General features: G+C 36.4%; 1 protein-coding gene across 40 annotated transcripts in view; it reads right to left on the reverse strand.

Annotated features, from left to right (window-relative positions):
• PLEKHA5 (pleckstrin homology domain containing A5) overlaps positions 1-23061 on the reverse strand; it is a 253151-nt gene that overhangs the window by 172995 nt on the left and 57095 nt on the right. The window contains exon 1 of one of the 40 annotated variants that reach the window (XM_055280478.2): positions 6159-6276. The exons of the other annotated variants lie outside the window; for them this stretch is intronic. The gene's annotated coding sequence lies outside the window, so the exon portion shown is untranslated. Of the gene's footprint in view, positions 1-6158; positions 6277-23061 lie in introns of those variants that run through there. 40 annotated transcript variants of the gene reach the window in all.

Below are 23061 nucleotides of genomic sequence, written 5' to 3' on the forward strand. Positions count from 1 at the left end.
CTCAGCTCTAGAGGCCAGAATTCATGCCAAAATCAGTTTTAATGAGCAGATATTAAGGTGTTGAGAGGGATTCCATAGGCCGTAAAGGAGAATAAGTTCGTGTTTGCCTCTTCCAGCTTCTGTATGCCTTGGCTGGTGGTCCCATCACTCCATCTCTGCCTCAGGAGTCACACTGCTCTCTGAAATCTCCCTCTGCCCACCTCCCCTTCTAAGGACACTTGTGACTGCATTTGCCACTGCCCTCCCCACAAAGATCAAGGAAAACCTCATCTCAAAGTCCTTAATTTAATCACATCTGCTAAGTCTTTGCCACAGAAAGTAGCCTTCACAGGTTCTGGGGTCAGAATATTATCAGTACACACCCTGAAGTGGGGGAGTATTATTCAACTTGGTGGGGGCAGGGTATGTGTTATAAAACCAAAGAACAAAGTGTAGAGGCAACTCTCTATCTTATTCATATCTTTGGTATATCTGTAATTTTTTACAATAATTATTTCATAATTTTTAAGTATTAAAAACAAGAAAAAGAATATAATGTAATATTCTTCCATAAACCCTAGAAAATACCTCCTTAAGCCTTAAAATACATGGCTAAGTTTCATGTTAATGTCTAGATTTACAGCAGTAACTCTATTGAATGTCACTGTTAAAATTTATAAATAGATCAACTCTTCAAATATAAAAAAAAAAAACTGCTTCCTTATTAACTCTTCAGAAAGTAGAGAAAAGGCAGTGAAAATGACAATGTCTCTGACCAGCCAGGAAACACATACACTGATTAAGTCTCCCAACATTCACATCCTTTGCTCTATAATTTCTACTTCTTATTAACCTTAGTAATCCATCTCCCAGATGAATTTTGCTGGGTAGATATTAACTGCTGCACTTCTTCCTTTCCTGCCTCTGACAACTTGACCTCAAAGGGAAAATATGTTTCTGATATATACTTAAAAATCGTACTTTCTTATTGACTTAAACTATAATTTCAGATATTTATTCTCAAGGAAAATGTATAGCTCCAAAAAAATTATGCATCAAAAAAATCATAGCTCATCTGGAATGGAAAATAACCCAAAGATGTGTGATAGACAGCAGACAAGCTGTACACCAGGCATCAAGAAGAATGGGAGAAGATTCCAACTCCTAAAATCCAGAACTTTTCCACTGGAAATCATTCATGTTAAATGACAGCTAATGGGAAAAGTTCCATTTGTATTAATAAGTCACAGGTCCTCTGTTCTGGATTTACAGTCTTTTACCTTTACAAAGTAGATTTTGGACTTACACTTTTAAAAATGTCAGAAATAAAAATCTCTGAATATTTGTAACATTTTACTAAGACGTATCAGGGGACTTCAAAAAGTCTGTGGAAAAATGAAATTAAAAGATAAATATTATAAACTAATCCTTAACAAAAACTCCATTGAGGTTAAAACACTTTTGTAAATAAGAATATCAGCCATTTAGTCCATCCCTAAATAACTGAGAGCCCTAAGAATTTAACCATAACAATGTAGTCTTTTTCACGTTATTAACTCAATACAAATGGACATCCTTTAAAGACTTTTTTAACATTAGGAAACAAGAAGTCAGAAGAAGCCAATTCAGGATGATGAGATGGATGCCTCATGACTTTCCACAGAAACTCTCACAAAATTCCTTTGTTTGATGAGAGGAATGAGCAGGAGCATTGTTGTGGTGGAGAAGAACTCTGTGAAGATGACTTCCCAGACATTTCTACTAAAGCTTTGACTAACTTTCTCAAAACATTCTCATAATAAGCAGATGTATTGTTCCTTGGCCCTTGAGAAAGTCAACAAGCAAAATGCCTTGCGCATCTTTCAAAATCGTTGCTGTGATCTTTGCTCTTGACCAGTTCACTTTTGCTGTGACTAAACCACTTCCACCTCTTGGTAGCCATTGCTTTGATTGTACTTTGTTTTCAGGACCATACTGGTAAAGCCATATTTCATCTTCTGTTACAATTCTTCAAAGAAATGCTTCAGGATCTTGATCCCACTTGTTTGAAATTTCCACTGGAAGCTCTGCTCTTCTCTGGAGCTAAGTTGGGTGCAACAGTTTTGGCACTCACTGAGTGGAAAGTTTGCTCAACTAATTTTTCAGTCAGATTTGTGTATACTGAACCAATCAAGCTGTCTATGGTGGTGGCTCCTATTTCTGCTGTTAACTGTCAGTCTTCAATTAGGGCATGAACAAGATTTATTTTTTCCTTGAAAACTGATGTGGATGGTCTGCTGGTGCAAGCTTCATCTCTAACATTGTCTTGTCCCTTCCTAAAATGAGTTATCCATTTGTAAACTGCTGATTTCTTTGGAGTGTTGTCCCCATAAACTTTTTGTGAATCATCAATGATTTCACCATCCTTCCACCCAAGCTTCACCATAAATTTGATGTTTATTCTTGCTTCAATTTTAGCAGAATTCATGTTGCTCTGATAGGAGTTCTTTTCAAGCTGATGTCTTACCCTTCTTAGTGCCTCAAACTAGGTCCTGTTCAGACATGCTATAACACATTCATACAGGTTTATTTTGGTGTAAAAAAATTTATGAAATCCATGCATAGTTTTATCACAATATCCATTTTCCATAAATTTTTGAAGTCCCCTCACGTTTTTCACTGTTTCTCTCTGAATTGCATATTCAATTTCTAGTACTTTATTTTGAGATAAATATGGCTACTAAACCACCAAAATATCAATTCTACACTAATCTTAATGGAAACTCAATCTATCTCCATTTTCAGGGACAATCATATTGATGTCAAATATTTGAGGCCAACATTCGATCTGCAGAGTACCCTGGGGTCAAGTAACCGGCCCATCTCAGGCTCTTAAGTAGCTAAGAATAGGAAGTCTTGCCCCTAGATCTATTAATATTTGTATCCTCTCTTTTTAGAATAAACAATGATTTGAGAACATGTATAGTCATTAGGTTACAGCAAAGAAAACTGCTATTTAAATTAGGTTTCAAATTTCACAGGAGTGCCAAAAAATGAGAGATTAGCTGGAAACCAAACCCAACTATCAATTTTTCAAAATACAATTTAAGAAAAAGTCCCCTAAAGTAGGTGGGTGGGCCAATGGAGCAGACAATAGGTATTCTACTTCCATGAGTATGATGTGTTTGAATGAAGAGGCAGAAGGTTTAAATTCAAGTGAAAAAATAAACTTTTTTTTTTTTTTTGAGACAGAGTTTTTGCTCTGTTGCCCAGGCTGGGGTGCAATGGCATATCGGCTCACTGCAACCTCCGACTCCTGGTCAAGCAATTCTCCTCCTCAGCCTCCTGAGTAGCTGGGATTATAGGCGCCTGCCACCATGCCCCAGCTAATTTTTGTATTTTTTAGTAGAGACAAGGTTTCATCATGTTGGCCAGGCTGGTCTCGAACTCTTGACCTCAGGTGATCCACCCGTCTAGGCCTCCCAAAGTGCTGGGATTACAGGCGTGAGCCACCGCACCTGGCCTAGATAAACATTTATTGAATGCCTACTTTGTGACTAACACCATGCTAGGTTCTTTAGAGTATGAGAGTAGGTTCTCTAGAGTACAGAATGAGTGGAAACTTGTGAGAATTATCAAAGTCTTTACTCGGTTACTATTTTATTGTAAATATTTCATGTAGTATTCATTGACTACACTCCTAGTGGCTTTCAAAAGTGCCATTTTAACTTATATAACTATTACAATCACCTTATCTACTAATTATACATTTTACATCTCATTACCGTGTAATTCTAAGATTACAAAATAGAAGATAAAAAGCAAACTGACAATTTTTCCTTCACTTATCCAGATATTTTAATATAGAAATTCATAGTTACAATTACTGAAATGCTTGCCAAATGTTTAATATTATGTATTACAGTTTTTCCTTTTAAAAGTAAACCATATGCCAGAAAAAATTAAGTTCCAGGGTAAGGTTCTAAATAAGATACTAAAGGGCAAGAAGTTCTGCTATGAACAATCCTTTATGGTCTATTATTCCCCAAACGTACTTGACCACAAAACCCATTTTCATCTACCACTACTTAGGATCTTTAAGTACTACTGAGATTCATCAAAATTAAGGAAATAAGTGTTCCTTAATGGGTAGATGTTAAGTTAAATGAGTAGATAAATTTAATGATTTGGAAATGAATAAGATATATAGGTATATGCTTAATGTCTAGAAACCTGGCAAAGAGACCCTTGCCATTGGTAATTTTTCTTTCTGCATTCTTCTTTCATTTTCCCAGTATTTCTCCACACTTTTCTTTAATAGATCTTCTATTCATTATTTCTCTTCTACTGATCTATGAATACTTATGATTAGAGGTATCTGAGACGAAAAAAATAAGAGAAAATAGTATAAAATAGTATAACTATACAATCTTGCCATGAAAATTTTGTGACCATCCAGTTTACAGTGAATATGAGAGAAAGAAGTTAAAACCACATCTGTCACCATTACATAATACATATGGAATATGTATTTCTGAGATTAGTTTCAAAGACTACAGAGGACTTTATAGATTTTATACACTTGAAATATTTTAGTTAAAAGAATTTAATAGAATTTGGAAAAGCAATACTTGTTTGTTTTCTTCCTACAATGGCTATTAGAGAATGACTTATCCCCTCATGAATCTTTGTCACAGTCTGTGAAATAATTTTATTACTTTAGAAACTATAAATGAACCACTTTATTGCCATGGTAAAGTATTATACTAAAAGTAAGTAGAAATAAACAAGGTATGCATCATGTGCAAGGTCAAACAAGTGAGTCAGTATAAAGAAGTGGGAATAGATTTCTTGAGTCCTGTCACCCAGTCCTCATCTCTAAACGCTAACCCTCCCTTTTCATGAATATATAAGCTTAAGTATACACCCACCTCCCTCATATGTGCCAATCCTGGAAAATGGCATAGTGGGGGAAGTTCACAAAATAAAGATATTTCAGGAAAGCCTCATATAATTGCCTGGCATTTGAAGGTGCTAAGTCTCTTCCTGTTGTTCCCACCCTCCACATCATTTTTTTAGGCCTCTTTAAAGCACCTTATATGCCTCAAATTCCCTACCTGACATTGATGTGTACTAACAAACATGATTTTCCCCAAAGGAAATAAATATGGTAATTTTATGCTTTTTCTTCAAATCTTCAAAAATTATAATGGTTTATCTCCAGCAGAGTAATGCTATTTTAATCTCCAGGAGAAGATTCTGAATATTTGGTTGCCAAGTTTACCTATTACAAATACATAATCAAAATCGCATTCATCATGAAATAACAATGTATAGATTTTAAATATTACATAATATTATAAGAGCATAATATGGAGAAAATGCATAAAAATATCACCCTTTAACTTCATGGTAAAACATGAACACTTTGGATTGAAAAAAAAAAATCACAAAACATTTAAATAAGATTATCTTCCTACTGATCACCATAATACGAGCTCAGAGAAAGTAACAGCCTAAACTGGCAAAACTATTAGCATGCAACTCTTCTGTAGCTAATTCAGTAAATAAAGATAGAATTCTAAATATGAATAAAGAATAACTGTAGTATCTTTTATTTTACAAAATGTTGTCAATTTCATTTTATTTTAGAATAGTTTATATGATCAACTGTATTACACATCAAACTTTCATTTTTGAAGGACCTTTTTAATAATATGTGTACATATTACTGTAATACACCCTCTCATTTTCTTTAAAGAATTTTTGATCTTATGCGAACTGGGTCTTACCTATTACTTTGGTAGATACAGTATAGAAATGTGAAAGGAAAAATTGTAATTTCATTAAGATGTAAGAACAAAAATGCTAAACTGTCCAAAAAAACAAATCCTGAAGTATCTCAGCACATAATTCTGCCAGCATTATTCAAAACAAGCCAGCAAGAAAATTTGTGGAGAAGATGAGAAAGTATCATCATAGCAATTTATGAACTTGTCACCTCAGAAATGTACTGGAAATATTTCAGAAGAGTAAGATTTCGACTGCAGAAACAATTTTCTCCCCATCTCGGCTAAGTAGCTTGCTACATAAAGCTTCAGCATAGTACAAAAAAGCAGCAGATATAAGTAAATACATAGACTAGCTAGGAATAACTGACCGATTAGAGCAAAATAGAACAGAACAGCCAATTAACTCACCAAATGGCCTTTTGCTAAAAATCTGCGTTCTTTTCTTTGTCTCAGGCTTCTGGTTTCTAAAGACAAATTACATGCTTTCTGACAGAATGATGACAAAGGGGCACACCGTGATCTCTTTTCTGCTCTTTCCACTATAAGAAAACTGAACCACACCACAGTCTCCAAGAGTAAGTACTTCATATGAGCATGCTCAGTATCTAATTTAAATGACTTGGTATTTCAACTCAGCATGTGATGACCTACATCCAAATAAACTCAGAAAGCTGCAAATTTAATAAAGATTATTAACTGACAATAAACTATATAGAACTACCAAATGATAACTGATTTGTTTTTAACTTCATAATCTTTGTGGTTCATTTAACTGGAAATGGTTATTTCTACAAGTTTATGAAATAACAAGTCCTTAGGTTTCAATATAGAATTAACTATGTCAACATAAGAATCCCAAAATGCTAGAATGAATTGGAAGTTGCAAAACATCCAAGATGTGATCCCAAAATGTAAATAGGATCACTGATAAATTAAACAAACTATAAACTATCCTTATTTCACTTTTCAATCTCTTATTCTGTTCTCTTGCCTGTTCACCAAGTAAAACAATCTGAAAACTATGCAGTGGTATTTTAATTTCTCCTTTGGAAGTATTAATAAAGACTAATAAACTGAAATGTTCAATGTATTAAAATGTTTGCTATCTTCAAACTACAGTGATAGGATTTTTCTTATCTATTGTTTACATATTAAATAATTGATTTATAGATTATACATCACCCAAATATTGATAAACCTATACAAAAATTTTTAAAGAATGTTGCATTTTTGAGAAAAAGTTTTACAAAAATGGCACAAAAATCAGCAAAATATTCTGTGTATGCATGTTTATGCCATCAAATACATAACTCACCTAGTTTGTTAAGTAAATTGCTGCAATGGCCATTAGTTTGGGATGATGAAAATATGGTCAAGAAGTTTTCTCCTCTGCTTCATTTTAATTTTCCTCCATAAATCTAGATCCAGTACAGCCCCACTAAAACCAGCCATACAACTCTTTCACATCTACTTCCCACTTTCACCTTGGGTAGACGAGCAAAAATAGGAAGTGTCTGAACACTTGACATGTCTCAAGCTCAGGATGGCAAGTCACTGACAGAGTGGGGCTGACCCATCTTTAAATGTACCCATATGCTAATTAGTGCTTTTCCCTTCTTCCCAACCCTTCCTGGTCACCTCTAGTACTTCCCTATTGTAAATCACCCTTCTATATAAATGTCTCATTTTTGAGAACAGTAGCCTCACAATCCTCTACCCTCCTGCCTCTTAACATGGAGGGTGTGGGAAGGTAAGAAGACATAGGAAATAGCCATCCCATGGAAACAGCTAAGATAAGGCCCTTCCTGGGACAAGGTTATCAAAAGGTCGCAAAAATTAAAATGTGTCAATACGCATATGTTCTGTGTCTCTAAGTACTGTATGTATGGGGGGGTAGTTCTGTAGAAAGAGTAAGTTAGCTACAGTACTCAAAGAAAGCTCTGATTCCTAAATGAGAAAGTGAAAATTCTTCACTAAAAAGAAACAAATAAAAAATCTAACTGTGAACTGTAAGTATTGAGAACATGTTATATATGAGTCACGGTACACTGCAATGCACAATGGAAACAAAAATGAGTACAACTATCTCTGTTTTTAAAAGAGTTCAACTGATAGGAAAGACTAGGCAAGAGTACATAACATATAACTAATCTAAGTATTACAGCAAAAGACAGGTGCTTTAGTGTTCTAGAGAGTTTACAGGAAAGAGAGAAAGCATTCGAAGGAAGGCAATTAGTAAAGTCTTTGTGAGAGGGGTGAACTTTCTGAAATGCCCAGGTGAATACTACGGATCTAGACTAGACAGGAGAGAGAAAGAGGAGGAAACAGCCAGGTCAAGGCTGAGATGTGGCACACTGGAGGACCTGTGAACTGGTGGTGTGGACTGGAGAACTTGTACTGACAATGTGAATACTAGAAAGTGACGGTTGTCAACACTGGGAAGAAAGAAAGAGATAAAAATTAATTATTCTGGAATGGAATCTGGAAGCAGATGGCAAGAAGTGTTCTATACCCTGGAGAACGGAAGAGTGAGGGAGTCAACTCTAAGAGACAGACAGAAAAACAGGTAAATGAGGACAGGTAAAGAGGTGGTAATTCCAGCCACAATGGCATAGTACTTACTCATTTCAAATTCACTTTATGAATTCCTCCATATCACTAAATTGCTCTCTAACATGCATTTCCTGTCTCCTATACATCCAACTTAAGTGTTCTGATTTAAAATTGAGATCATCTTGTAACTACATATATCCTTTAAACTTGAGGCCTTCTTTTTTAAATCCTTATATATCACTTATTCTTTAACTTACTGATTTACCCTTTCTCTACCAGCAAAACCTGATATAATGTTTCCCAAATACTACCCCAGTAAGAATGAATGTTTAAAAACTCAACCAAAGATATAACTAATTTCTATGACAATTGAATATCCTCTGAAGACTTTATACAGTTTTAGCGCTTTTGTCCTAATGCAGGTAGGACAGTGCATTTGTACTGATACATGAGGATGGGTGGATCTCGCTCATGACTTAAACATATCTGCCTTCCATCAGATACCTAACCAAAGGGAGGGAATGAGAGGAGCAAGACTGGAAATGAATACATGAGCCTTATACGGCAATTATCATTATCACATCATTATCACCCAGAGACCACAGTTTGTTAGGGTTCACAATTGGAGTTTGTTAGGGTTCACAATTGGTGTTTGTACATTCTACGGGCTGAGTCTTACACTGCAATCTGTTGTTGTTTTGTTTACCATTGGGTTATAGCAGAATCATTTGTGAAGCTAGAGAACAAACACACACACATACTCTCAGGGTCCAGAAACCTTTCAACCTGACCTGTCAGTGGAGCCAGTCTGTAAAACCTCCCTAAATTTTGAGTTTGCTCTGATTAAGAGCCACTGCTCTAGATGCTCACCAGTTCACAGCCTTTCAACTTATGAGTCTTGTTTTAAGGTGATGAATGACAGCTAGCACTTATAGAATGTCTCAAATATATGGTTTCATTTAATATTCGCAAATCCTCACATAATAGATCTTATTAATATTCTACCTGGTAAATAAATCTGGACACAGAGACTCAGAGGCTTATCCAGTGTCACACAGATAAGTGAATAGAATTGAAATTTGGACCCAGATTTTGGAACTTTTTTGTGGTAATAGAAACCCATGGTCTAAATGTGACCTAAAAGGCAGTGAACTTAGGAGGCAAAACTACTGAAAACAATTTTCAATAGTAAAGAAATATGGAAAAAGGTAGGGGAAGAGTGGGGAGTAACTGTGAAGGGAATAATTAAGAATGAACAAAAAGTAACGAACCCAAGGCAAGTGGTAGTAACTCAGCTTTTATTTAGTTTCATTGCAGTATAGTTCACATTTCATTAAACCCACCTATGGTTCAGTGTACAGTTCAGTGACTTTTAGTGAATTTACAGAGTTGTGCAACTATTACCACATCCAGGTTTATAACATTTCTATCACCACAAAAAAATTCCCTCATGTCCCATTTACAGTCAATCTCCACGTCCACCACCAGCCCTAGGCAACCACTGATTTGTTTTGTCTCTATAATTTGCCTTTCTGGGAAATTCATAAAAATGGAATTATACAATGTGTAGTCTCTGTGTCTGGTTCTTTTAGGTAGCATCAAGGTTTTAAAGTTCAGTCATCGTATACCATTTATCAGTCAATTATTTCTTTTTATTGCTGGGTAGTTTTATTTATATTTTATTGCTTTCTCACCCAGATATATCTACAGAAGGCATTTTTTCAAAAAAGAAAAGCATTTTGATTTTTAAATATTCAATCTTTAGGAAGATCTCTACCAAATCAGGAGCTTATATTTGCAAGTCTTAGGCAGAGGTATAAATTCTGCATAATAATTTGTTACTGTCTTACAAAAAAGAATTGTAAATTTTAAAACATATTTCCATAAAATAACTGTAATGATCCAGTGACTTTTACTGCAGTGATAAATCCTTAGCATCTACTTAGCATATGGCACGATAATGAACAGACCTAATTATTCATTATTTTGGCATTCAAGCTGTCTTTTGCTATAGACAATGTTTAGACTATAAGAAAATCTGTCATGTTTTGCTAGAAAAACAAAAAAAACAAAACCATACATGAAATAATTTTGCTGCTGAATAATGGTCTTATAGAAAAAATTTAAAAAAATATTTCACTATGTAAATAAAAAAATGGGGATGAGGTATAACTATTTCTGCACTCTGCTAAAAGACAGAAAAATAAATATTTCTTAGTGCTCCTTTCCCCAAAATCAGAATAGTCACTTTTTTTTCCCACTCTGCCTAAGGATATTGTTAATCAGATAGTTAATATCTTAAGTATTAAAAATTTGTAATTAAAATCTGCTCCCTTCATTCACACAATCATTCATTCCACAAATATCTACTAAGCATTAACTATGTACCAGACACTATTCTATGTATTACACATAACAGCAGTAAAAAGGTCTATGCTCTCATGGAACATATATTCTCATGGGGGATGAAACTCAATAAACAAAAAACTACATGAGATAGTGGAAAAGGGTTATGCAAAGAACTAAGACAGGTTCAATGACTCAGTGAATGGACTGTCAGGAAAAGCCCTGAGGGGGCAACAGTTAAGCACTGACTTAATGTCACAAAAAGGGGAAAAGAAATACAGATAGAGTGGACAGTTAGTTTAAAGGCTCTAAGCCTGGCATATCTGAAAGAGATGAAAGAAGGCCTCTGTGACTACAGTATGGTAGGGTGAGAGGAAAACAGTTGTAGAAGTAGAAAAGTCAGCTAGGGTTAGACTTACAAGTCAGATAATGAACTTTGGATTTTATTCTAAGTGCTATGGAAAGCCACTGGAAGACACTGACAGGATCTGAATTACATTTTTATATTTTAAGAAAATGAATCTAGCTAGTGTGGAGAATGGATTGTAAAGGGTCAAGAGCGGAGAAGCAGGGGAAATGCAAAGAGACTGCCACGGTTGTCTGAGTGAAAGATGATGGTGGCAAAGATGGGAGGCGTGGCAGAGATGGAGAGAAGTGAGCAGATTTGGCATACGTTTTGGAGGGGAGGAAGTGTCAACAGGGCTCACTGATGACAGACTGGAGGGGAGGTGGGGTGATGTTAACTGAAGGAAAGAGAAAAATTGAGAATGGCTGCAAAGGCAGCAAAGTTGTTTTCTCTGACTGTATGTATTAGACACTATATGAAGAGGTCAGTGAATGTGGAGATCAGGAAAGAGGTGGAGATGAATATTTATGGCTGACTGGCATACGGTGTACAACGAGACTTGGAAGGGAACGAGGCAACTTACACACACACACACACACACAACTTACACACACAACTTACACACACACAAACACACACACACACACACACACACACACACACACACACCGGATAGACTGTGACTTCAACAATGTCAACTGTGTGCCTAGTCCTTTGGGAAAAACAGATCTTTGTCTTCAGGGAGCTTCTATCAGAGAAGACAAGTGCAAACATAATAAATGATGTAGTACATTAGAAGGTGGTAAGTGCTATGAAAGAAAAAGCAGAGTGGGGCTCAGGAGTGTGGCTAGGGTAGCAAAATTAAAGAGGGTCAGGATAAGCATCATTCAAAAGGTGAGACATGAGCAAAAAGGGAACAAAAAGACAGGCAGAGGAAAAGGTCAGTGTTAAGACCCTGAGGCAGGAATACATAACATCTTCCAAAATAAGTATTGGCGACATATTTGCAAAATAGCCAGAACAGTATGGGAGACTGGTCTGAATGGGAGACCAGCAGGATTGGAGCAGTGAGAAAAGGGCCAGAAAAGGAATGGTCATGAAATCAGCATGAAACCCAGAAGGGTATGATGTCATCGAAGTAAGGAGAAAAGGGTGTTAACGCCCAACGATGCTGAATGCTGCCAAGAAGTGAAGTAAGATCTGAACAAAGAGGTTCCTAGTGTTGGAAGTGCAGTGTGGAGTCAGTGGGGAAGAGAGCTACCTCTACAGAAGGGCAGGGAAGGAAGTACAGATGGCAGGAGGTATATTCACTTCTAAAGGTAATAGGACAGGTTGGCTTGTGGGATTTAACTAAATTCTTACTCTATCACAGCCAGTGAACAAGGATTTGAAAATTTTAATTATGGCAACATGGTCAATCAGTGCTGGAATCAAAAACAGTCATTTTATTTTCTCATTCAATTATAAACCATAAAAAAAATCACTACTCTATTTCTCTTAAAAAAACAAAAAAAAAAACCAGAGAAAACAAGTTAAAAACTCATAAGCCAGAGTAGCAGCTTTGGCAGCAACACGATAGCAGCCACCATTTGTTGAGATCCACTCTGGGTGTTGTGGATACATTAATCATCTTTTGTTTGTACAGGAATATTGTGTCACAGAGGTTTTACTATTTATACTGTGTATGAGGAAAGGTAAAACAGGGTTTCTCTGCTAGGAAGTGGCAGGAAAGGATTAGAAGGAGCTTATGCTTTTTCTGCGTTGCCACAGTGTCCCGCGTTTATTCACACCTGCTCAGAACAAGAGATCACATAGGGGTAGGTTTTCTTCTTGCTTTGTAAGAGACACTCTTGCTAGCTAGATATGATATTTTTTATTCTTTAGGACACCAGGAATTATGTTAGTTACCTTAATGCCCTATTGGAAAAATTACAAATTACTTGTTGACAGTTTGTGGTTCAAATTTTTTCACTATATGCATTTAACAATATACAGGATTTTACAGTCTAAAGACCTAAGAAAAATCTACTATTGTCTTCATGTGTTAATTGGAAACATTTGATTGAAATAGTTAATCCTTAAAAAATGCTTAATTAGTACTGACATATAAAATATAATCTCTGTTGACAACTGAGAAAGGAAGATGACAGATTTTTCAAAAAGTTTAGAAAAGACTCATGAGACCTCACATTGTAGAAACAAAATATTCTTCAAGAAATCAGACTCAATAAAATACTGTTCAATGTCATGGAAAAAAACATAACTATTGCTTTTTGAAAATTGAAACTAGATACACTTCAATCATCTCAATTAGTGTAGGTAAGGCAAACACCAGATGCTCATTAAACAAAGTTATTTAATTGCAACAAAGAGAAAGATGCCAAAGTAAACAGAATAATCAATAGAGAATGGCTTCACAAATTGAATTCATCTGTAGTATGGAACACATCATGCAGCTGTCAAAAATAATAGGCAGAAGTGTGTGTACTGCCACGGAAGATATCTATGATACACATACATTATGTTTGTGTGTGTGTGTGTGTGTATATATATATTTATATATCTCATAGATATATACCTAAAAGGCAGGTAACAGAATGGTATATGTTAATAGCCTAGATAAAGGCTACTTTCACTTTTTTTTTTTTTTGAGACAGGGTCTCTCTCTCTCTCTCTCTCTCTCACCTAGGCTGGAGTGCAATGGTACAATCTCAGCACACTGCTGCAGCTTCCACCTCCTGGGCTCAATCAATCTTCCCACCTCAGCCCCCAGAGTAGCTGAGACTACAGGTGTGTGCCAACATGCCCGGCTAAATTTTTGTATTTTTTTGTAGAGACAGGGTTTCGCCATGTTGCCCAGGCTGGTCTCGAACTCTGGTCTCAAGTGATCCGCCCGCCTTGGCCTTCCAAAGTGCTAGGATTACAGGGCTGAGCTATCACTCACCCGGTCTCTTTACTTTATATCCTTTTGTGCTATATGAATTGTTCTGATAAGCATGTGTTAGTTATGTAATTAACAATTAAAAAGAAAGAAAAGAAATGGGGGGAAAAGGGGTTGTGGGAGGAAGGGAAAGGAAATAAAAAGGGAAATAACAGGAGCCAGGAATAAGATGACAGGTACATGTGCTAGCAGTGTGGTATGGAGAGATCTGGAGTGTGATGGTTCAGGTTCAAGTCCTAGTCCTGTTACTAACTTTGTGCAAGTTAAACCGCAAGGTTCAGAGGTTTCGTTTACTGAATAGTCTTACTATGGTAAGACTATTTCTCACCCTACACAATTATTGTGAACATTACCATGAGAAAATTTTTGAAATGTGACAAACACAGTGTCTGGTACAGTATAAATGCCCAATAAATGGTAGCTATTTTATGTTTTGAAATTACAATGCTAAAGAAAACAGTTTTACCTGTAAATCATTTGATTTTTATACCTTAAAGTATATTTGATATAAACCCTTTTCAATAGTTTTAATAAGTAGGTATTAATGATGATCACAAAGCCAATTCAGTAGAATATATGCTGGTGGTACTACTAGAAATGTATTTCATCTGAGATTTCCAATTCCAGCTTTACAAGTCCCTAGAGCACTTGTCCTTGTTCATACAACTCTGAATCCTAAAATCTGTGCCTCTTATCCAGAAATTTCAATATTCAATTTGTCTGTATAATGAAACTGGCAAATACTTGTACCTCCTGAAGTCATTCTGCAGTACAGAGGTAAAAGGGGGACACTAATGAAGGGCATATTCTCTAGACCATTCTTTCATATTTAAAAAAATCAGTTGGTAGGGATGTAAATTTGTACAACCTCTATGGAAATCGGTATGAAGATTTCTCAATGAACCAGAAATAGAACTACCAGGTGATCTAGCAATCCCACTACTGGGTATCTATCCAAAGGAAAATAATTCATTATATCAAAAAGATACATGCACTTGTATGTTTATTGTAGCACCATTCACAATAGCAAAGATACGGAATCAATCTAACTGTCCATCAGTGGAGGACTGGATAAAATAAATGTGCATATACACAATGGAATACTATTCGGCCATGAAAAAAAGAATAAAATCACGTCTTTTGCAGGAACATGGATGCAACTGAAGGTCATTATCTTAAGTGAAACAACTCAGACACAGAAAAGATAAATACTGCAGCTCTCACTTATAAGTGGGAGCTAAATAATGTGTATACATGGAAGCAGAGTATGGAATGAAGGACAACGGCGACTGACATGGTTTGGATATTTGTTCTGCCCCAGTCTCATGCTGAAATGCAATCCCCAATGTTGGAGGTGAGGCCCGGTGGGAGGTGTTTGGGTCATGGCGGTGGATCCCTCATGGCTTGGTGCTGTAGTAGCAATACTGAGTGAGTTCTCATGAGATCTGGTTGTTAAAAGTGTGAGGCACCTCTCTCCCTATCATTCTTTCTTTTAAACCTCCTGCTCTGGCTCTGTGACATGCCTGCTCCCACTTTCCCTTCTGCCGTGAGTAAAAGCTCCCCAAGGCCTCCCCAGAAGCAGAGTAAATGCCAGCACCATCCTTGTACAGCCTTGCAGAACCATGAGCCAATTAAACTTCTTTTCTTTATAAATTATCCAGCCTCAGATATTTCTTTATAGCAATGCAAGAATGGCCTAATACAGGGACTCAGAAGGATGGGAGGGTAGGAGAAGGGTGGATGATGGGAGGTTGCTTGGTAGGTACGATGTGCTGGGAGGCTGTCTGGTGGGTACAATGTGCGTTGCTCCAGTGATAGATGCACACTGAAGGCCCTGATTTTACCACAATGCAATATATATCAGTGTAGTAAAACTGCACTTGTACCCTATGATTATATACAAATTAAAAAAATCAAAACTCTAAATCAGAATAAATGTCCAAGTATAAAATTCATATCTAACTTTCCATTTGAAGTAAGAAATTGATTAAAAATTTAAACTGCCTTCTCACAACAACCTAATTTAATCAACATTATTTGCTTTTAAAATATTGGCTTCATGTGTTCCCAACATAGGGTCTACTGAAAGTTCATAAATTAATCTTAATAAACAAAGTCTTACCTAATGAAGCATCATTGTTGTGAATCTTACTATATTCTGCCCCTCTTCTAAGTATTAAGACTTTCCTTCTTAAAAAATCAAAACCACATTAACATTGCACCCTCTTATGTTTAAAGTTGACTCACATGCTACTGTCCTTGGATTTATGCACCTCATAAACACTCTAAAACCTAATCTACAATGTAAAAGTCTAAAATCTGAAACGGGGTCAACAAATTTATTCTGTACAGGATCAGGTAGTATATATTTCAGGCCTTGTGGACCGAACAGTCTGTCAAAACTATCAACTTTGCTATGGTGAGAAAGTAGCCATAGACATTACATAAACAAATGAGTATGGCTGCATTCCAACAAAGCTTTATTTACAAAAACAGGCGGCAAGCTGGATTTGGTCCACAAGCCACAGTTACTGACCCCTAATCTAAAGTATTAGTTAAGTAGAATGTCTATGATAAGTTTCATCACTCCTTAAAAGTTTAGTACCACATGCCTCTGATCAATTATTTACTAGATCAATTTCACTTATTAATTAGTTTTACTAATTTTAGTAAGAATAAATTCTTTTTTCTTTTCCTTTTTTTTTTTTTTTTGAGGCACAGGGTCTGACTCTGGCCCACGCTGCAGTGCAGAGGTGCGATCTGGGCTCAGTGAAACTCCTTCCACCTCCCAGGTTCAAGCAATTCTCCTGCCTCAGCCTCCCGAGTGGCTGGGACTAGAGGCGCATGCCACCACGGCCGGCTAAAGTTTTTTTTTTTTTTTTTTTTTGAGACGGAGTCTCGCTCTGTCGCCCAGGCTGGAGTGCAGTGGCGCAATCTCGGCTCACTGCAAGCTCTGCCTCCCGGGTTCACGCCATTCTCCTGCCTCAGCCTCTCCGAGTAGCTGGGACTACAGGCGCCCGCCACCACGCCCGACTAATTTTTTTTGTATTTTTAATAGAGACGGAGTTTCACCGTGGTCTCGATCTCCTGACCTCGTGATCCGCCCGCCTCGGCCTCCCAAAGTGCTGGGATTACAAGTGTGAGCCACCGCGCCCGGCCTCGGCTAAAGATTTTTTGTATTTTGAGTAGAGACGGGGTTTCAGCCATGTTAGCCAGGCTGGTCTTGAACTCCTGACTCCAAGTGATCTGCCCGCCTCGGCCTCCCAAAGTGCTGGGATTACGAGTGTCAGCCACTGTGCCAGGCCAAGAGTAAATTATTTTCTATTCTTATAATTTCATTAGGGTTCTCCTTAATATTTAATTTTTCATAATTCCACACTTCATTAACTAAAGTGAACTTAATGAGTCTTTCCTCATGAATCTCATTTTCTAAAATTTGTCCTTTTTACACCTTTGACTTCTCTCCAAGTTTCCTATGAAAAGTAGAAATGTCAGCACTTCTCTGTAATTAACTGCTTTTATAAAATTCAAAAATAAAGCAAGCATTTACACGTTTACTTTTTCCTTCATTAAAATTAAAAATAAAAATACTAAAATTTTTAATTCAAGTCAATTGTTAATAAAGATATCCTTTTAAAGTATGGTAGCTAGCCTCTAAGATGACCCTCAGTGATCCTCAGCCTATACACAGACTATACAAGGGTATACACACACCCTTGTATAGTCCCCTCCTGCAATTAATCAAGGCTGGCCTTTTTCACCAATAAAATATGACAAAAGTGACACCCAAAGTTAAGTCATAATGGCAGTGCAGCTTCTACCTTGCTCTCTCGGGCTTGGTCACTATGGACAAAGCCAACCACCAGGTCATGGGTCACGCAGCCTTGTGCAGAGAAACCAACTACCCACCCTCAACTTGCCAGACACGTGATCCTCCAGCATGAGCTTTCAAGCTTGCAGAGACTAAAGCCTTAAGCTCATAAGGCTCATCCAACCTCATAAGAGAACCTGAGCCAGAACTACCCAACCAAGCAGCTTGAGAATTCCTGACTCATAGGAACAGGGAATGTTAATAAATGATTATTGCATTATGTTTAGAGGTGATTTGAGAAAACAGTTGATATTCCTGTATCTAATTAGGTTACAACGTATCTTATTTTGTATAACTCAATATTTTGGTTCTTGGCAGCAGCAGTTGAAAAACAATCATCTGTACTGCAATAAGATGAGTTTAGGGGACAAGACTGACAACAACCACCACCACCAATTAGGCTGCATGGTAGTGATGGATGCTAGGCTGTTCATTCAACAACACTCAACATTAACTCAAAGCATTCAGTGTGGGAAGCTGTGTGTCAGGCTATTAAAGTATTAACAGTTTGATTTCTACATACTGGTCTATGACCCACAGTTCTATGCAAGAAACAATCCCTACTTCACTCCCATTCTTGCCCATGTAAATCTCATTGTTTCACAAGGCACTGTGTTTTTAAATCTTGGTCTGACCCATTAGTGGATAATGAAATGCAGTTAACAGGATGTTTGCTACCAGTACTTTAAAATAACAAAACAGAAGAGAAGGTATAGGTGGTAAAGGGAAGAAAGTATTTTCATTTTAGTATTATATAAAGTGGACAGTGGGTCATCCAACAATATTTATTTCTTATAGCGAGTCATGGTCAAAAAAATTAAAATAAATGACATAAAATACCAAATATGTTTACATCATAGGAAACTAATTAGTCACCACACTCGTCCAGTTAGCCGCCAGCTCATTTTCCTTTTCCAGCTTCTCTTTTTGCATGCCCTTTAAATAGCTAGGCTTCACTGCTCATGTTGTTTTCACACTGATATTTTTAAATTCCTGTGAAAATTGGCTCTGGCTTGGCTGTTTTTTTCCTAATCTCAGTTCTGCTTATCTGGAGAGGGTTGAGAATAGGAAAGTCTCTTCTCTTTTGGGACATCCCATTTAAAACACACCTAATGGTTGTCTCACAAGAGTAAGGCAAGCAATAAGAGGAAGATCAGATAGGGAACTTGCAATAACACTGAGATAACTGAAATTTCTGGCTAAATGAATCATCTTCAGTTCTCCAACATGCTAGAAATAATTAGATATGCTGGGCTTTCAAGGTTAATTTTTAACTCTAGAATGTCCAAGCAATAATTATATGTCCTACTAAGACTTTTAGATTGTTATCATTCATGTGCAGCATGTAAAGCTCTCTGATTTCATGATGACGGCCACAGATGTAGCACACATCTTGAATGCAATAAGTTATCTCCCAGCTTTCTCTCCCGCAGCACCTGGCACAGTGCTTTGCATGAACCTGAACAAATATATATATTTTTTAATTATTTGGGTAATTCAAAGACCAAAAACAGAAGTATTTATCCAACTGATAATTCATTTACTTATTTCCAATGCTTCAAGAGAAAGGCATTACTATCCATAAGGAAGTTTTCCTAGCTTTAAACCAGTATTTCTATCCCTGAAAATATAATTACCAGTAAATATAACAAAATATTTCCTAAAACTTTTTAACAAGATGAAGGAGGATTTCAAGATTGGGTTTTTTCTATCAAAAGGTGAACTGAAGCTGACACTAAGAGTAAGAATTCAAAGAGTAAGACTCAGCTGAATAGTAACTTTTAAAATATACGACACAAGGAGGAAATGAAGATGCAACATGTTGTAAGCAGATTTTAACAATTAATAAAGAAACAGATTAATGTCTTTGGAAAAGCACAGAAAAGCAAGTAACCAAATTCCACTAGAATGAGATCAAGAATAGAAAGTGGGGGCATTAAATCACAAAAGCTCTAATGAAAGGAAAATTCTGGCTGTTCTCAAAAGAGCCTTTTTCTAAGCAACATTCCCATTTTTATTAATTTTTCAGAAAGGAGTTATTTATGTCAATAAAATTTTAGCAGTTATGTCACCCTAGTCCTATCATTGGTCTACACAAGACTTGAGAGCAGTCTGTTTAATGGTCTGAATAGCATGAATATGTTGATATGTGTCAAATTTATTTTCCTAACCCATTCCTGAGTTGCAGACTGGTATACCAAACTTACTGCCTGAAATTTCCATCAGCTTTCCCACAACCATTTCAAACTTAACCTACCAAAAATGAATCTCTTGTTGATCTCCCACCTTCAATCCACAACTCCTCCCTGACCCCCTGCCCTTTACCCCAAAAGAACAAATATTTTTTCCTATTTCTAAGCATGAAATCTCCACTCAGCTGCATGAATCACAGGGCTGTAATTTATTCCTCTCTTCTAACGCAAGAAATCCTATGTTGTCTATCTGCAAAATCTCCACTTCAAATGGTCTACCTTCCTCCATCTCTGCGGACACTTTCTTCATCTATTTACCATCTTTCTTCATTTAGACAAATGCAATAGCTTCTTTACTATTCTCCTTGTTTCTACTCCAATTCTCACATCATTTAATTCTCCAAAATGCCAAGACTTCAATGAAGCTACTAGATCCCGCACAGTGTGGCCCCGGTCCTCCTCACCAGCCATGGCTGGGGGACCCCATCTTGCTTGCCTAGTTCCAGGCACACTGGATTCTTTAAACCCTGTGAGTCTCTTCAGCCTAGATGGTTCTTCTCTGGTAAACTAAATATATGTCCAGTCTCACGTTCAATCCATTTAAACACACTTTATTGAGCTGTGTAAAAACTTGTCTAATGTCTATCTTTCCTCTATGTTGACAGCTGCAAGAATTCAGGTGCAGTGCCTGTTCATCACTGTGACCCCAAAAGTTACCAGAGGTCTTGGTGTATAATAAAAGCTCAATAAACATTGGTCATTGAAAGGCTTTCTTTTACATTTAATCCCATTTACCATTAAGTATATATAATGCCTTTATACATACATTATAAATGCAAACAGACAATGACAAGGTAAAATAAAAAAGGAATTTAATTTGAAAAAGGAATAGAATCTAAATCAACATAATATATATTATAAATCTGTTCTTTTGTCTTTAGGGATTACAAGTTTATTAATACAGTACTTTCGTAAGTTGAATCTGCAAAATAAGACCTTAAAGGTAAACAAGCATCATGGTCTGATACAGTTATTCCGTTGAAATATTTACTTTAAGTTGGCCATTGCCAGAATCATCAATAAAATTTCAGAACCAGGAACATCATTTCTAATCTAATATGACTGAAATCTTTATATGAAAGACAGATTAATAAAATTTTAATATTTTAAATTCTTATCTTCCTATATTTTTCTTTCTCATACATTCATTATACTAGAAGTATAATTTTTGTCTTTTCAAAGTGAAAATAACATGCTGACCTGAAAACAGATTTTATTTATGAAAAAAGTGTATTAAGATAGGATGAAAGAAAGAGGAGGGAAATAACAATTTTGGGGGAAGGTAGGAGCAGAGAGGATTGGTAACTTTAAATTGCCTTTCTAATTCTACTTCAAAGTCCTTATGTCCTTAATATTACAGTAAAATTCCAGTCTGGACACTTCTTTACACTCAACTCTATTTGTACCTGCTCTTGACAACCTAGTAATGTTCAAACCTGCATATGTGTGAAGTGGCCACACCTTCCTTACCAGCCAATCGACTTCATTTTTTTCTATTTTTCGTAATGACCTTGATGAGAATGGCAATGTTCTGACAGATGGCAGACCAAAAATGGTTTTCATTGCTTGAAGAAAAAAACACAAATACGTAAGTAATTTGTCAAAGAATCTTAGCAAACAAGTAGTCGTTTCTGTGAAGCTTGGTTAGCCACCACTTACTAGGCACTTTATCTGAAGAAATGTTTCTCACTCAACTGGGAAAGAAACATAAATTGAAACAGCTCACATTTAAAAAAAATTAAAATGGCCTACTTTCATTTTCATAAAAATATGTTCTTGTATGCTACCTTTATGGGTTCTACACCTCCGTAAGGTAGAAACACGCATTCATCTCAATTACCATTCTTTTCCTACTTCTCTATGTGTTCCATTTAAAATCATCAGATAGGAACACAGAACTTATCTATATTCTAGTCCCTTCCACACTGAAAAGATCTGACTTTTATACCCAGTAAGATATTGCAGAAATGGCAAAACTTGACCTCTGAGCTAGGTCACTGAAGCCCTCGTGGCTTCTCTTTGCTTTCTCTTGGATCACTCACTAGGGGTAAAGCCAAGCACCATCACTGAAGAACTGAGGCCACCTGCTAACAACCTGGATCAGCCTGGAAACAGTTCCTCTGGCCCCAGACAAGCCTGCATCTTAACTGTAATTAAGACCAACATCTTAACTATAATCACCTAAGAGAACCTGTGCCAGAACTACCCAGCTAAGTCACTTCCGTAATTCCTGACTCACAGAAACTGAGATATTAAATACTTACTGTTGACTAAGACACAATATTTCCTTAGTTTTTATTCATCATGTGTACTACCAATTTGAAGCTCAGTGAATCTAGAAAGTTTAGATTTAGATAGGAAAACACTTTGCAATCCAAACCTGGAGTGCAAAAAGTCAGATCTAGACATAGCAAAAGCAGGCTTTTGGAACTCCATTTGTAAGACCTCACATATGTTAACTTGCTTCTAATGGCCAGAATGCTACTAGACAAGGCACTTTAGAGTACTGATAAAGACAGTCATATAGAAGATGCTCACTACATGCTTGATATATCAGTGAACCAATAAATGCAGCTGGAATAAAAGACACTATAATGCCATGGGTGGTTAGAGTCATAGTACACACATCTTTGTAATTACTTATTTACAACATCTCTTTCAACCACCAGAGGGCAGAAACAGCAAATTGTTATTCCTTGACCTTCTGATTTAACAAAGCATTTAGAAGGAATAAAATATAAATTCTGCACAAAAAGAGAAAGGAATGTTTCTTAATAAATAGGAAGATATTAAATTCTGCATACAATGCCCAAAAAAGCTTATAAATGAAAGCTCAGTTAGAATATAGGACTTCAAGGGATGGATACGAATCATAAATGGTATTCTAAAAAAGGAAGAAAGCAAAAAACAAGAGGTTGAGAGCTTTGGGTCAGTTTCAAAAAAACATGACCAGAGGGAATGTAGACTGGACTCAATTTCAATCTAAACTTTTTACTCTTACT

Source organism: Symphalangus syndactylus, chromosome 5, assembly GCF_028878055.3.
Source record: "Symphalangus syndactylus isolate Jambi chromosome 5, NHGRI_mSymSyn1-v2.1_pri, whole genome shotgun sequence".
Lineage (NCBI taxonomy): Eukaryota > Metazoa > Chordata > Mammalia > Primates > Hylobatidae > Symphalangus > Symphalangus syndactylus.